Here is a 15,092-nt window from a genome sequence, read left to right as displayed (position 1 = left end):
GGGGCAGCAAGGGGGAAGCTTGCTCCCGTAACATGCAGAGCGGAGGAGGGCAACAGCGGGAGCCAAAGCATCTACTATCCTTGCAGTGCCTGCTTTGACTCTCCGTCCTCTGGCTCACACAAGGGGCTGGGAAACATACAGAGAACGGAGGGGGCACATAGTGAATGGGGATCATACAGTGAATGAGGGTCAGGCTTGGGGACATACAATGAATGGAGGCACTGATGGACATTAAGAGAAGGGGGCAGGTTGGGGGACAGAGTGAATGGGTGCAGAGTGGGGAACATACAGTGAATTGGCAGGCTGGGGGACAGAGTGAATGGGGCAGAGTGGGGGACCATTCTGATGTGGTTAATGATTCAAAGAATGTCAGACTGAATGGTCGGCCCCCACACATTTACACTTCACCAAATCTGGCCCTCGTTGCAAAAAGTTTGGACACCCCTGCACTACACCCTATATTATTACACCCAAGAGACACTATATTACACACTGCCCCCACTCCCCCAGGACATACACCACTAAATTACATTACATATACCCCCCTCATACCCCTTATATTGCAGCCATGCACACACTATACAGCTCCCACCCCCCTCCCCCTTCAAATGCACACATTACACGCAGGCTGCCCCTAGTGCACACACAGCACTAACCTGGCTGTGTTACTCCTTGCTGGGGGTGCAGGATCCCGGCAGTGTGGAGGGGGAGGCAGATCACTGCAGGCTGAGGAGGAAGGAAGGAAGAGCTGGCACTGGCAGGCCTGATGCACGGAGCTCACTGTGGTGGGCGGGGCCAGCTGGAGTAAAGCAGAGGCCTGTCTGCCTGCTCTCCTGCTCCTCCCAATACACTACAGAGTCAGACTGACTGCTTCCTGTCACTGTCAGCGCATACACACAGCAGCTCGGCCACTCCTACACACAACTCGCAGTGGACAGCTGTGATGTACTCCCTGCACGCTCCGCCCCCCACCAATTCCGGATGCAAGCAGTAGCACCCTGCAGAACCCATACAAGCACATGGAGAACATACAAACAACACACATACAATGGCACAAGTAGGGATTCGGACTAATAATCCTACTGCTGTTATACCTCTTTTCCAATGCTGCTAAAACACAGGTTCCCAGGTTTCCTCCGTTTCCACTGAACTTTGTAAAACCCAGGTAAGGCTAGCAAAACCTATAGATGTCATTAAATGGCTTTATTATTATTATTACATCAGCAGCCAGTGCTCTGGGACGGCCAATCAGCAGTGTTTGGATTTACCCATGTTTAAAAGACACTACTGTGTTTTACCCACTACTCGAGTTCCTTGTAGCTGTTTCCACTGACACGAGTCCTGATTCTACCTGGGAAAACCTGGGTTTTTAGGGCAGTGGAAAAGGGGTATAACATGGAGAATTCCATGGAGATGTTGCTTCTTGCAGCACTCCCGGCACTAAGGAGGTGATTCTAGTCCCCTTGGAACAGGGCAAATTTGGCCCTATTCCGATGTTTGAGGACTGCGCATGCACATGCATGTGCAGGTCCCCTTTGCTAACGGCTTCGGTGACTTGCATAGTCACTGAGCCATTTGCAGGGAACGGGGTGGGCCAGGGGCGGGTGGCAGCTGGGTCCGGTGTAACCCATGGGAATGCACATCGTTTCATGGGGGTCCCCATGAAAATACTGTGTGTTTCTATGGGGGTGCACGCTGGGCAGCCACAAATAAAAGTCAGTCTCCACTGACTTTTATTTCCGTCACGGATCCCTCCCAGCATGCCCTGCGGCCGGAGCGTCACTCTGCGCATGCGCAGATGGACTCCGGGGTCACAGACTCGGAAGTCCAGCACCGGCGCCGCATCGCAGGGACAGATGTTAGAGAATATGCGGTCATTAAGAATGCGAAACACTGGCGATACAGGACTGCGGATGTTAGAACATATCTCTCTCTCTCTCTCTCTCGTATTTATAATATGTCAATTAAGCATGTTGACAAATGCAGCTAACAAAAATAAGAACGGGCCTGACTTACACCTTCTTCTTGTATGAATTATGTTTATTAACAAAGCATTGTGTATTATCCTATTCATTAAGCAGACTAATGCAGCAAACATCTATATGCATGCTGATACGTACAGGGTCCCTCCCAGCGTCTACAAACCTCCCTGTTTTGTCAATGCAGAAAAACACTGCGCTTCTCTGTAGTTTGTGAGACGTGAGAGGAATTGGTACAGACCTCAAGCAATTGCAGTTCTGAGCAGAGCACACTGGCTGCTGAGCAGTGTATAGTGGGGACGCACTGCCCCCTGCTGGATATTAGCAGAAAATGAAACATTATACATATCTATATAAAAAAATATATACCGTTATATATTCCTTTGAGTTGCAAACCTGAGTGCCGACCTCCTTCCACTATATATATATATATATATATATATATATATATATATATATATATATATATATATAATTATATATATAATTATATATATATAACATCTCTATCCACACAAAGGGGATATTTCATACCTGAGCGCACGGTAGGTATTCAGGTAGATGCCGCCCTGCTATATTCAGGTAGATGCCGCCCTGCTATAATAAAATCCCACTTTACAGATTCATGTGCACGCCTTGTGAATGTATGTGTACGCCTAGTAAAGACTTCACAGCTGAGCGGATATGTCCAAAACCTTTTGTAACAGGCTCGCCATCAAAAGGAGGGGGTGAATCTAAAATGGTGTGATTTGCAGATTTAGTTCCCCCCCCCCAAACCTGCGCGCAAATCGCAGTAACTTAACGCTGCTGTCGGGGAATTGCAGGGGGTCCGGCGGTATCAGGGAGGGTTGCCCAGCTTTCTGCCTTTTCGGGGGGCCGGGAGAGAGACCTGATTTTCTGGAGCCTCCCGGCCATTCCAAGAGAGGGAAGGCAGCCCTGGAACAGATATGTTGATCAGCTGAAAACTGTCCCAGGAGCTGAATCCCTGACCTGCAAGCAGCGCAGCTCTCACTGTTGGCAAACTGACATCTCACAGCTGGGAGCTCTGTGCCTCACCCATGGCGCTGGAGCTGTTGTGTGTTATTTGAGCTAATAAGATATATTTTTTAAACTGCACAGGTTCTCTGGCTGCCCGACTTCAAGCCTGCATTTCACTTGGCATAATTAGCCAATTGTGGCGCAGAATCACCATGCTGCTATATCGCCACTCAATGCGTATCTTTGAGCCGTGGGAGCAAATTAGATGCACGTGCATGGCAACGGGATCTTGCTAATTGCCACAGGAGTCACAAGTGAAAATTGCTGTTGGATTGAGGAAGGAAGGGAGACAAGCAGGCACAAACACACACACACGGATGGACAGACAAGATGACACTCACCGTCACTCACCGTCACCTTTCTTGTACCTTCTCCAAAACGCCTTTACAAATATTCCCGTTAACTACTTGGGAACCCACGAGGGGACTGCCGCATAGCACATCCACCTGAACCCCAACCACCCACAGGACACTCTGCTATACTGGGCCTAATGCTCTCCCTGAATCACCTGCAGGCCTGGTGCCTGCCTATTAATTACACCAAAGTGACTTTGGACTAGTACCTAACTGTGGCTCAGGCCTAGTGACCGCATGCCTAATGCCTGAATGGGGCGCAGGCCTAGAGGCCTGACTGGGAGGCACAAGCCCAGGGCCTGACTCAATTAGCCTACAGGCCTAGTGCCCGACTTAGTAGGGGCGAAAGATGGGGTACTTGGGCCAGGTGGGCACAGCTAATTAACCAGAGGGCCCAACAATTCAGTGACCCTGGGTCGAGAGGGCCTGACTACAGTGTCCACAGGCCGGAAGGGCCTGACTTTACCCATGGGCCTAGTGCCCGATCACCCTGTGGTCTAGGGTAGGGGTAGATGGCATGGGGCCGCCTACCTGATGTTGGGAGAGGCCATCGGGGGGGGGGGGCCTTCGTCAGCTTTAGTGCTTTCCACCCCCGCAGGCCTCTCCTGGAACAACGACCGCATTCTTATTTTTTCTTCTGCCGCTGGCCTGTCCTGTGCCGGAGATCTTCTTTCTTGATCCCAGCATCTTCTGGGCTCTTCCGCGGCCACTGGAACTCTTGTCTCCGTCGCCGCGGTCTCCTCCTCTCTGTGGCATCTTCTTTCTTGTGGTGCACTCCTGCGCACCCTCTCCGCCGTTGGACTGCCTTCTGCATCTCCCTGGCGGCCTCTGACGTCAGACGCCGGGGGCGGAGTATGGCACGGCGAGCGCTGGTTGGCTTGCCGCGGCTGTTTCCTATTGGCTGGTAATTCGGGAGCCGTAATTGGCTCACGAATGGCGACAGTGTTTAAACGCCACGGGCGGCATTTTCCATTGGTGGCCACAATGGCGCCAATTTAAAATCGCTGCCGTCCCTTTAGCCGCTGCTTGTCCGCCGTTGCCCATATTAGACGCACAGGGATCAGACAGCTGATTCCCACGCTGGGGGGAGCTGTGTCCGATGGAGGGTGCAGCTCGCTCTCCCTCTTGCTAGGCTGCTGCTCCGGGGCTGGGAGCAGGGAAGCTATCCCAGCACCGGGGCACATTGTTACAATGGGCGTACAGTATGTAGTTCCTTTTCATAGAATTGGGAATTACTATTAGCAGATAGAATAATGGATTTATAATATTAATGCAGAGGGCAATAGAGTAATTGATGACCAGGCTTGTACTGGTCTTTAATTGACTGGCTTAGACTGGAATTTAGGCAGGAACTGGGGTCACTGGGAGATCGACTGGGGAGTGTAGTAGCATCTGGACTGGAACCTGTATTGCTTGTAACTGGGCAAGAACTGGTATTGCAGGTCACCAGGCTGGGACTGTTATTGCAAGAGGACCAGTGATACTGACTGCCAGATGCTAGAAGCCTAGGAACAAGGCTGTAGCGCAATGTTGTTCAGGCCAATTGCAGCTGAACATTTAGCCCATGTTATACCTTGGGCTGGGTTGGGATTGGAAGCCATTGTCAGCTGATAGAATCCACTATAGCGAGCAACCAGGGAATGGAGCTGGTGGGAACGCTGCACACCTGGAGACACCACCAGAGACACATCGGCTGAAGGGACCAAGGATCGGCACTCCCACCATAGTGCAGTAGTATAGTGCTGTGGTGATAGTCACATACTGCAGACAGAGCTCTTGAAGGTTCTAAGGATCAGCATTTCCACCCTAGTGCTCTGGCAGAGTTCTGACACCTAACCCTAATTATAACCTGATGCCCTAACCCTAATCGCAGAATAACCCTAAAATCAAGTGCCGACAATGTGGCTGTCGACGATCTATTCCGAGAAGTGTCTCACATGCACTTTCATTGGATTACATTATTATTCTATATAAAGACCCCATGCGCATCTATATTCCATATCGCAATCCACCATTGATAGCTCTCTGTATCTCAGGTCACAAATGATTAATGACATATAAACATTACCTGGCTTGCTATGCCTCCGCTTATATAATTACTGCTCTAACATGCCACTGGCTCCCACACACACACTGGCAGTGGCAGGACATTCACATCTCCCTCCGCCTGCTTCATGCTTCCAGAAGGCAGGCAATGACGTCAGGACATCTACTGACCTGTTTTACTGCACCCGCCGCTCGGTGGAACCTGCCAGCCTCATTCATCTTTTAAGGCACTGATTCATGTTTAATACCCTCTTTAGAATAAAGATACGACTGTTCTGAGCCAAGCCAAGCTTACTGATAACATCTTTGGCACAGTTATCTGTTCAGTGGAGTATACTTAGGATACGGCATTCCCTAAACCTCTTATGCGTTGATGTGTTGGGTCTAGTGGGGCTGCAGCAATGACAGGTGTCACCGAGGATGAGACAGATGAATCTAGGTATAAAGCTGGCCATGCACTTATACGGAAAGGCAAGGCCCTTTTTCACATGATTTCGACCCATCGAGCTGATCAATCGTGTGAAAAATGCCATATTGTACTGTATGTGTTTTACCACCAAATCAAATGCGCGGTCCTGGTCTCGGATCTGATCCAAAGAGAGCCATGGCTGCCACAAGGAATTGTTTCAGATTCTGTGGCAGTCAATGGCTTTCACACACGATACATCTTATGCAAAAAGAGCACATCTGGCATGTTGTGTGTGGTCCAGCTGCCTGGCAGTGGTCAAAGTGCTGCATGCGAGGCTGCATGGGGGAATGCTTCAGATATAAAAGTGCGGTCATATGTCCGAAAATGCAGTTTTATGACTTTTTCCTGCATTTCCCATAAGCACCAAGGTCTGGGATACGATATATTCCAGAGCTCGGCCCCGGTAGTTAATGCCATCTGTGGGGCTCTGACACAATAGCTTTATCACCAGTGTGTGGGCACTATGTTATATGTGAACTGGGTTTTCTGTGTGGCATAATGTGAACTAGGGGCAATACAGTGTGTTTAACATATGTGTTTATGGTAGTATTTACACGTTACACTTTTTAATTATGTTGTAAGCTTATCTTGCTGACACTTTATTGGTAGGGGCCTTCATAGGTTAGTTGCCTAGCGTGGAGGACGATTCATTGGTGAAACTTAAGCTGACATGTTTTTCGACAGCTGCCGTTTTAGGGGGGTATGGGTAAAAACCGGACCAGGACAAAACCCCCGGACCGCCGGACCAGACAACAAACTCTGCATTTTGGTGCTTGTAGCGTCCGGTCCGGGGGGTGTTCTGTCCGGGGGTGTCCTGCCCGGGGGGGCTGCCTGTGACACCTGTCACCAGGGAGAGGAGGAGGGGGAGAATAAAGTCTCCCTGTATGGTCCGGGCAAAAACCGGACGATCCGGACCACACGGGGAGGCTGCAATCTCCCCTCTCCCATGTCCCTGGTGATAGCCATCACAGGGACCCAGCGGTGTAGCTAGGTGCCACGGTGCCTGGAGCAAGGGCATGTTTCGCGCCCCCCCCTTTCCCGATTTGTAGTAGGCAGGGCTCTTGCAAAAAGGGGATGCAGCCTAACATTATACCACACACCGTAATGCCCATTGCACTTAAAGCCACATGCTGTGATGCCAATTACACATAAGGTCACACATGATGCCCATTACATACTATATAACAAACCGTAATGCCTATTAAACATCACACAGACATTACATAGTATAATGCCCATTATACATTATGCCACACACCATAATGCCTATTAAATGCTGCGCCCCACACTGTGATGCCAATTACACATTGCGCCTTACATCATGATGCCCATTACACATTATGCCTCACACCGTGATGCCCATTAGATGTTGCGCCTCACACCGTGATGCCCATTACATACTATTTGACACACTGTAATGCCCATTACATATTATATGGCACAGGACAGACAGGGGGGGCAAAGATGGACAGATAGAACAGAGATAGAAAGATGGACGAGGGGAGGGGGAGCACAGATGGATGGATCAAAGACAGATGGGGACAAAGTACCATGTTGGGGGACAGACTGACAGATGGATGGAGGGGCAGCATAGACAGAGGGAAGAGTTGGGGGGGCAAAGGCAAACAGATGCTGAGATGCTCACCATTACTTTCTCTCCTTCATCAGACAATGGCAGCGGCTCCTCCTCCCTGTGCGAAGCAAAGGCATCAGCAGGGTGTCCTCTCCCGCTTCTCCCCCCTTCATGGTGAGGCTTTGGGCAGAAGTGTGGGCATGCTTATCCCCTACCAGCTACTTCTCAGGTGAAGTGATTTAGGGTATTGAGGCGAGTCTGTCACCACTCTGCCAGGTGGACAAGCACATTCCCGCAGCTGGATCCCAGCAGGTGCCCCCTTTGATTGACAGCTGGTTGTGACGTCAGAAGTGCGGCTAGTCCCCACCCCACACACCGCGCGGCTGCGGCTAGTCTCCCCCCCTCCCTCCGTGCGCTCGCCTATGCCTGGGATGCCTGGCTAGGAGACGTGCACTGCTATTTAAAATTCACATTTCCCGCTGGACCGCGCTAGCCACTAGACGCTCGTGGTCCAGCAGCCACCAGTTGATTGGCTGCTGGACCGCAAGCGCCTATTGGCTAGTGGTCCAGCAGGAGAGGTGAATTTTAAATAGCACCGCGGCACGGTCTCCCACGGCGGGGACTCGCCGGGAGCCAGCGAGGGAGATGGCGGTGGCGCGGCAGGGGAGCGGGCGAGTTGGCGGTGCCGGCACAGCTCCGGCGCCATGATACCTTCCTGCGCCCGGAGCTGGTGCTCCACCGGCACCGCCCTCGCTACGCCTCTGCAGGGACCCCCCGGACAAGACACCCCCGGACAGGACACCCCCCCGGACCGGACCCTTCAAGCTCCGGACTGCAGATTTTGATGTCCTGTCCGGCGGTCCGGAGTCTAGTCCGGGTCCGGTTTTTACATAGTCCCGTATTAGGGGCCTAATTCAAAATAATCTAAATATCATCTAGTGTGTATGCACTATGGGGTTATTCATCAAACAGCTGCAAATTCAGAGACCAGGCGACTAATATTTTTATCGCTGGCCATACACAAGTTGATTGACATTGACTGGTCGTTTGGTGGTGTTAACCAGCTGTTTTGTGGGAGTGTCAGGGAAATCGCAAGCAATCTCAGGCGTTTGAGGGGAAGTCATGTGACATCAACTCCTGCCATGATTCGACTGATTGTATTGCAGCCACCAAGTAGTTCTGGGCTAGACAGACTGCACACACTGGACAAATTATTCGATGGTTTGCAAATGGATTTTCAGGGGATAGCTGATCCAGCTAATTTTCGCAAGCCATGCTAAAAATTTTGCAGACTTACACAGGGCGGGATTTCACTCTGGCGGAGGGGCGTATACTTGATTGCAGGGCTCTGCAATTTATCAGAGCTGCAATCAGGTCTGACCAGTGGTGGTTTTTACCTATGGGCTGCAGCCCCTCAGGTAAAATCCTCCACTGTCTCTGCACAAGTGAAGCCAGATGCAATCTATGAGACTGCACTGGCTTCACTGTGACTGGCAGTGACTTCCTATTGGAAGTCTGACCTGCCAGTCACTCAAGGCATCCCAGCGGGAGGTGTTCCCTCCCTCTGGGATGCCTCTCTCTGCGCAAATGTGCGGCAGCCCCCAAAAAGGGTTCTGCACATGCACAGTACCGCGGACCATACTGCGCATGCGCTGGAACCCGATCAAGTCAAGCCCTCCCCCTCCATAATGGTAAGAGCTGCCACTGGGTCTGACTAACCCTCTAAGCAGCTGACAATGCCCGCTCCTGTGTGTCATCAGCGTCATCCTCCAGGTAATATCGCCTGCACTCATTGCGGACGGCAAGTGTGTATGCACATTAGTATTATTATCGTTTATTTATATGGCACCACAAGGGTTCCGCAGCGCCTGACAATACAGAGATGAGCAAAAATAAGAAAATAGCGATGTATAGTACAAATGCAAATTAGGACAAGTACATGGTAAATAAAAAACAGTTGCAGTAGCGGACACTGACACTATTTTCACAGTGGCAGGGATATACAGCATTCTTAGAAAAGTACATGAGGTAAGAGGGCCTTGCTCATAAGAGCTTACAATCACTTGCCGGCGCCGGCAGCACTGCTGGTTACATTGCATTTGATGTCGCTGTGGGTACACATCGTTAATGTGTACCCAGCCTTAGGGTGCATTGAGGACCGTTTCTGTGAACTACTGCCTCGGTCTTCAAAATGGCTGCCTCCACACTGTGACATGGTGGCAGGTGCACATTTTATACCAAAAATAATTAACAGGCATCTATAATCTGGATCCCCCCTTAGTTCCTGTGCCTGTTGTACTAAATAGCACATACTGAGAGCACTTGTTGCCTTATCATGTCTTTCCTCAGAGGACAAATGTGTGGCATTCCTGGAATGGTCTGCCGACACGTTAGATTGCTGACACTGGAGTTAACGAGCCTGCTCCATTCATTTTCCCGCAGCCCTTTTACCGGTTGTATAAAATCCCTGTCCCTCTGGCAGGAATACTCAATAAGACAACTCTGGGAATATAACTGATGGTCTGGATACACTACACAGGCACGCTTCCATTATTGTAGTGCTCCAGGTATTTCCCACCTTCATTCATGATGTATGTAAGGGAATGTTTCATGTGGCCAGGAATCAGTCCTGGGGTTACTCAGCGGAGACAGTGAGCTGCAGAGACATTTTTCAGCAATGTCCTTATAAGGATAGCCCCCTTTAAGGGAGATGGATGATAAAGGGGTGGGGAGTGTGGATGATAGGGAGGGAGAGAGAGAGAGAGAGGGAAGCTACAGTTTGCTGGCCTGGACTGTAGGGGATGAGAATGTTTTAAATAGCATGGAATATGTTCCCATAGTCACACAGCACTGCATCACTCCAGAAGGGCAGCGTTCCTGCAGGCTGGCAAGGTTAATGCACTATTGATCACAATCAGGTAAGTACCTCTTGCCAGGCTGGCTGCAGAATTAATAGGACAGCACTGGGGATTTTTTTCTATATTGACACAGGGATGAATTTATTACTTACAGGGAAACCCCAATCATTTTTTTCCTGCTCTTGTTGCAGAAAGTAACCCATTCAGTGCCAAAGGGGCAGTGCAATGTTTTGACAGATGCCTAGGGGAAGCTGGTACCCGCTGGGGTCATTAGCACTGCCTGCTCCCCCAATGCTGATCAGGCTGATCAAATATTTCCTTATGACAGCTGAGGAGGCAGCGTGTGGTGGTACAGTGTGTGTGTTGTTGCAGATTGCTCTTGGTGTGAAGTTGTAGAAGGGTGCATCATGCCAGGGATGGAGGACTTGGCTAGTCACTGGCACACAGGATGCCAACCTGTATGTGCCATGCAGTGCCCGGTGCTGGCAGTGATTGCACAAAGTTGCTGCAGCGCTACAGAGCTAAAGAGATGACTTTTATTTGTGCAGCTCGTTAGCCACCATTAATGGTTAATCGTGCAAATCAGGGGTCATTTACCAAGCTCATCAGTTCTATACATGCCCAGTGTAGATGTTGGGGGTTGTTGTTTATAAACATTTGTTTTAATAGAGGTGTCCTAGCTTTTGACCAATAATACCGCTTTTATACTATCCTAAAAATCCTGGGTTATTGCACATGAATGCACAGCAACCTTGGATATTGTGCTGTATAAATGCCCCCTGTTGAAATATGCTGGGTTGAGCAACTCAGCATTTTAACATGGGAAGCGAGTGGGGTTAAACATGGAATCAACCTGGCTGTCAGGGGCAGTGTAAATGGGTAACCTGGGACCGGTTCACTTCAGTGACACAGCCAGCGCCAGGAGATGATCTCATCTCCCAGCACTGGCTCTGGACCCGACTGTGCTGTCGTCACCTGCCCGGCATTATATCAGGTAGGGACGCGGTTGCAGAAGGGTCACAAGCCATGTGACCAGGCTATTTGGTATAAAAGCAGTATAAATGATCACCTGTGAGCGTTGGCTCTATCTCTGCTGTAAAAGGGTCCCAGGTTCCATTGACCAGGGTTACCCATTCACACAGTACCATGACCTGGGTTACCCATTCACACAGAACCATGACCCGGGTAAACCATTCACACTGTACCATGACCAGGGTTACCCATTCACACTGTACCATGACCCGAGTTACCCATTCACACTGTACCATGACCCGGGTAAACCATTCACACTGTACCATGACCCGGGTTACCCATTCACACTTTCAGAGTCACTTTCACTATTCACTGCCCTATTAGATCTGCTGAAGATTAAATACACTGTTGGCTTAACAGAAGACATACAATTGTGGAATCACTTTCTTTCAAATCAATGGCAATATAAGACACTTCACTCTTTAGATTAATAGCTTGGTTTTACGTTTTCACTTTGTTGGCAATCTGTATCTACATTTTGCATGTTAACCATATGACCATGTCGAGATTTTCACTATGTAAACATTTTGCTGACTTGTTTATTTATTTACCATTTCTTATATAGCGCAGCATATTCCGTTTCGCTTTACAAGTGGAAACAACAGTGATTAAACAAACTGGGTATAAACAAAGTGGGTTATTCTGATTCACTCAGAAAGGCACGGTCACTCTCTAATGGTCAAAACCATATGCACTGCAGGTGGGGCTGATGTAACATGTGCAGAGAGAGTTATACTGAGTACACATGGTGAGATTCCCTTGCTATTCGACTCAGATTTGATGCTATACAATCTTTGCTATCTCTGTACTATTCATGCTATCTACATTCGATTTGCACTATATAGTCATTGCAGCCCTGTCTATTTGGGTTTCGATTTGTGCTGTCATGGGAGCGCGCATCGGGATCTCAAGGTAAAAAACCTGTGTGATCTGCATATGATCTGCATGCGATCCCTATGCGATTTTGACTATATAGTCAAAATCTCATGCAGATTGTACCTGTGTGTACAAACCATTAGATTTGGGTGTTTTATTGTTTCTGTGCAGGGTAAATACTGGCTGTTTTATTTTTACACTGCAATATAGAAATCAGTTTGAAGTACACCACCATCCAAATCTAACTCTCTCTGCACATGTTACATCAGCTCCACCTGCAGTGCATATGGTTTTGTCCATTAGAGAGTGAATGTGCTTTTCTGGGTGAATCAGAATAACCCCCAAACTGACATAGAGTTTTGACTGTCTAAATTTTGACTGCATCCCCATAAAGCATACTTGCCGACTTCGTTAATCTTCGCTCCTGGAGATTCAGCAGGGTGGCTTCAAGGTAGAACTTAACTAGAAAAAATGACAACTGAAATGCCATTAAGGTACTTGTTTCCTAGCACGGCGCCCATCGCCTCGTATACCATAAGACTAATAAAGGTATACGATGCGACGCGATGTTGTACAATAAAATATTGCATCGTATGCCATACAATGGCAAACGATGCGGTCATATACGATTTTTTATTGTACAACCACCCTTATGGGTCCTTACAATGTTAAATGGCCCCCCATAGTCAACGCCACCCCCACGATCAATGGCAACCAGAAGTATGGCAAGCGCAGCGAGCCCTCGAGGGGTGGCGGTAAGCGTCCTCCGACCTTTTCATACCCCCACTATCAACTCCACGCCGACCTGGATAGTGGGGGTATGAAAAGGTCGGAGGACGCGTACCGCCGCCCCTTGCAGGCGCGCTGGGGCTGCGTTGTTCGTGGGGGTGGCGTTGACTATGAGGGGTCATTTAACATTGTAAAGACCCATCAGGATGGTTGTACAATAAAAAATTGTATACCATCGCATCACATGCATCGTATGTGGCTATACGGCATGCGATCGCATAAGATGCCATAAGATGAAAATATTGGGCGCCGTGCTAGGAAACAAGTACCGGTCAACTGTTATTTATATTAACACTTTAAATAAGTATGGTGGCATAACAAAGCATGGCCAAATGATCTTATGTCCAGGACATGCCTTTAACTCCTCCCATTGTTCACACCAATAGAATGATGAGGCCCCAACCCTCCCCCCAATACACCATAATAGGGCCAGCCAGACAGCCAGTGCCCTTGACCCCCAATGGGGAAGGTCAAACTAGTGCAGTGTATTGGGAAGAGAGCGCACCTCAATGAAGCAGCACAATAGCCACTGTCGTTCTTTCCCGCCACATATACAGTAGATTGACAAACCGCAACCGGCAAAGAAAAAATAATAATAGGGAACTGGTGACTGTGGGACATTTAAAGTAAACTGACTGCCCACATACAGTCCAAACATTTTTACTTCTATCAAAGTACATCAAAGTGTACAGATCTGAGCAATGTCATGACATCATGTGGTAGTTGTGCAGTGCTTCTCTGGGGACATTTTAAATGGTCAGGATATCTTTATGGGGCCCCTTGGGACCTGCTGAGCCCTAGGCACCTCTGACTTCAGGCCATCACCATGATGGGGGGCCCTTTGATATACCTGTCCTCTTGACCCATAAGAGCAATGTAGAGCTGAGGTATTCATGCCTACTTTCTCCGCAAGGCTTGGGTAGGTTTCTTTCCCACCATGGTCGGCCAGAGAGTCACTTGGGGAATTAGATCTTCAGCTTTAGCTCCAAGACTGTAAAATATGACCCCACAGCAACTAGAAGGTAGGGGAAAGGTAATATGCTACTTCCTGAAAAATCATTATGCTTAGTGCAGAGCGTAGGGATGACCATCGACCATCGATGATTCAAAATCATCAATGGTTCATGCCCGATGTTGAATACCTCCATCGATGGAACAGCGATTTGCTTTTTTTTTTCAAACTGCCGGGACACAGAGCATAGCTCCGTCCCCCGACACCCGTGAATCCCCCCCCCCCCCGTGTTTTGATTGGCCCACATGCCAATCAATAAAACACAATGGATGACCATCGAATGTAAAAATATCGATGGTCAGCCATTGCATAGTTTAGCAACCATCGATGGCAATGACAATGATGGCCATACCTAGCAGAGCGCCTTACATACTGTAGGTGGCAAATGTGCATTTTCAGACACACCCAGGCAGCACTAGGGCCTTGGATACCAGCTGGAATATTTAATGGGCGGTTTAATGGGCATCTAGAGATGATCTTAGCCTAAACTGCAGCAGTAACCCCTTTAACCTGTTTTCTGATGTTCCAATGCAATAACTTGCTCTCAGTGGAGCACTCTAATTAATGAGCCCCTTCGTCATCTTTTTTTGGTAAACAATGTCTCTTATGGTCAGTATCAGTTCTATAAATATTTACCATAGATGACTTTGCCTCGTCTTCCCATTCCAGTCTCCTGCCTTCCTCTCACTAAGGGGTTTTACACTAACAATGCTCAAGTATTTATACAAGCTGGAGTGCTACAGTATGTGCACATAAGACATTCTGTACAGCTATGGACTACATCTCCCATGATGCACAGCAGTCCAGCAGCACCTGGAGGCCTTACATTGGATTTTTTTCCCCTCTTTCTCTATGTATTTTCAATTACAGGGCACAACTTCATATTGTGTTGAGACAGAAGCATACATTATTTTCGCTTAGCCTCTGTGCAGTATTAGAACGCAATCTGCCAGGCACAAGCTGTTGTAGTGATGCTGATGTTCATTTAGTAACTGGAATATGAGGCAGTCGTATTTTTATCATTCAAGTACAGGGACCGCTGCAGTTATTCTTCCAGTGCACGGGAG

The 15,092-nt window shown here is 48.8% G+C and overlaps 1 protein-coding gene across 2 annotated transcripts in view; it reads left to right on the top strand.

The window, feature by feature from the left end:
* PNCK (pregnancy up-regulated nonubiquitous CaM kinase) overlaps nucleotides 1-15,092 on the top strand; it is a 165,454-nt gene that overhangs the window by 61,474 nt on the left and 88,888 nt on the right. The window contains exon 1 of one of the 2 annotated variants that reach the window (XM_083159019.1): nucleotides 10,219-10,376. The exons of the other annotated variant lie outside the window; for it this stretch is intronic. The gene's annotated coding sequence lies outside the window, so the exon portion shown is untranslated. Of the gene's footprint in view, nucleotides 1-10,218; nucleotides 10,377-15,092 lie in introns of those variants that run through there. 2 annotated transcript variants of the gene reach the window in all.

Source organism: Crinia signifera, chromosome 9 (assembly GCF_055691185.1).
Source record: "Crinia signifera chromosome 9, ASM5569118v1, whole genome shotgun sequence".
In the NCBI taxonomy this organism is placed as follows: Eukaryota; Metazoa; Chordata; class Amphibia; order Anura; family Myobatrachidae; genus Crinia; species Crinia signifera.
Note: the sequence above shows the minus strand (reverse complement) of the source record. Positions and strands in the feature narration are given on the sequence as shown.